Source organism: Frankliniella occidentalis, unplaced genomic scaffold (genome assembly GCF_000697945.3).
Source record: "Frankliniella occidentalis isolate FOCC.00 unplaced genomic scaffold, Focc_3.1 Scaffold102, whole genome shotgun sequence".
Classification (NCBI taxonomy): domain Eukaryota; kingdom Metazoa; phylum Arthropoda; class Insecta; order Thysanoptera; family Thripidae; genus Frankliniella; species Frankliniella occidentalis.
The window spans coordinates 865,215-867,539 of NW_026267231.1; the positions used below are offsets into that span (position 1 = coordinate 865,215).

Below are 2,325 nucleotides of genomic sequence, written 5' to 3' on the forward strand. Positions count from 1 at the left end.
ATTTCGTATACTGCTAGTTTTGTTAACTTCCTTTCTTATCATTGTTTACTTTTTATTTTTAATGGTTGAGCTGTGATCAAACATGATGGTACTTGATTATTTTGTTCTCGCAGTTACAGTGGTTCAAGCCTACTTTCAATAAACCTGCAAATTGATATTTGGTGTGTTTTCATTGACAGAATTCTGGAGCTTATCATTACAGACCAACTTCACCGTGCTTTTGGCGAAAGAACTGCGAGCGAACAGCAGCGTGAGATCGGGCTTTCACACACACACTCAAACTTCGTGTCCGCGTCGAGCGATCAGCGCCCTGGGTCAGGTCGGTCTTTAAGAATATTTGAACCATAAATTTTGGATGTATTAATTGTGTAAATCGTATTATCCAAACGGAATGTCCCACATTTACGGTTCAAATTTTGTAAGATATTTCTTTAAACGTCCAGGAGGATGACCTGACAGCAATTGCTATTGGACGACGCATTCAGTAATTTGCACGCATTTGAAAATTTGGGATGGGGGTGGGGTGAGAGGGTCAGGGCGGCTGGACACCCAGGGAATGCTGGAAACGACCCGATGATTCGGTCTGCCGTCGGGCGGGTCAGGTAGCGGGTGGATTAGGGACGGGACGGCCGACTGGCTGAGAGAACGCCCAGAAATTGGCTGGGCAGTCAGCCACCAGCGGACGGGCTGCTAATCCCCCCCCCCCCAAGCGCCTGCTTCAGGTATAGGCTGACAAACACCGAATGCATGAGACTCTATGAGCCTCGAGTCTGCCAGTCGATTCCAAGAATCACGGTTCCGGAGTAAGCGTGTCTCAGCCAAAATATTCTGCCTTTTTTTTTCTCCCGGGGGGAGGCGGGGGGCGGGGTGCTAATGGAGAGGACGCATACCGCTGCTTGTTGAAATAATCTTCCTCCTGACGAATGGCCCATATCCCGGTGGACAGCACGCAAGTGAAATATCGCACACGGGCTCCGCTGAGCACACGGAAACGATTTCAATTGTTATCACTGCAAAGAGGTCGGCAATGGAGTTGTCGTGCGCGGGGCGCGCTCGCGTCACGAGGGCAGGCCTAAGTGAGCGCGGTGCTGCCAACAAGAGCGCGACGAGGAGCCCGCGATAGCTTTTCCTGTTGTTGTTTGTTTTCCCCCCATTTCATTTCTCGCAAGGCAGCTGGTAGAGCATCGTGCGGTGCGAACACAAAACACGACGGGAAACCTATTTTCCGGGTCATCAAACTCGGAGGAAACCAATTGCATGCCAAGTAGCAGTGTCGCGGTGTCTCTTCGGCAACTCGCAGCTCTCGCACTCCGACTGGGGACAAAAAAGAGACAATATACGGGAATTGTTTTTGCGAAAAATTAATGAAGAATCACCAGAATGAGTTTGTTTGATTTTGTACATAGCTTAAGGAAGGGAGCGAAGGCCACAGCAAAACTCTGTCAGCAGCGTTTAATTTTGTTCGATCGCGGGGAAAGACCAGCCGCCTGTTTGATTTGCAAGAGTTATGGCGCACCCTCCGGGGCGGACGCTGGCGAGGACGTACCATACGTGCTAATTATCAAGCCGACAGCACGTCCTGCACGCCGACGTGCGGTCTCTTCACGCGTTGCGATTGCCGTTCAGTATGTGCCGGAAGTGGTGGGTAAAGTGACGTCACAAGCTCGGCACTCGGCAGAGTGATTCCTCATGAGAGCTGTCGGCAAAGACCTACGATTTGGAGATAAAACAGCGGTGAAGTAGAGACCTCCAGACTTATTCGCGATGGGAAGTCATGCAGTACTTGCAGTACACAAAGGATGGTTAGCCACGATTAATTTGCCAATATATGGACATGCTACACCTCAGACGTCCAGAGAGTCATTTTCAAAATGTCCCAAGGTCATTTTGCACAATGCTCCATCTACAAAGGATTTCCTAACCAGATAAGACATTGTGAAAATAAGACACGGTAGAAAAGACTTTTTTGTTACGATGTGCCACAATGTAGTTTTCGAAGAAAATGTTAACAAACATACAGTAATTCAGCTATGTCGTCCTAAATAATGATATCGCACTATTTTGCTCATGCACCTATCTCACAGCTCCCTAAACAGTTGCATTTTTCTGATTTCTGTTGGGCTGCTCTTTTTGTATACGTATTGTGCAGTGGTATGACAGATTTTTGAGGGCGTAGAGAACGCGAGAGAATAAGAATAATAGAGAAAGGGCCTAGGCTTTCCGCCGGAAAGTGCGGATGTAGGATTCTCTCCCGAATGGTCCCGCACACTGCCGCGCTGCCTCCACCGCCGCTGCTGGCCTCGTCCGCCCCTCAAAGCCCCCCCC

The 2,325-nt window shown here is 49.2% G+C and overlaps 1 protein-coding gene across 1 annotated transcript in view; it reads left to right on the forward strand.

The window, feature by feature from the left end:
* The window catches only part of LOC127749871 (uncharacterized), a 77,004-nt gene that overhangs the window by 27,082 nt on the left and 47,597 nt on the right, over positions 1-2,325 (forward strand). The gene's annotated exons all lie outside the window — the stretch shown is intronic.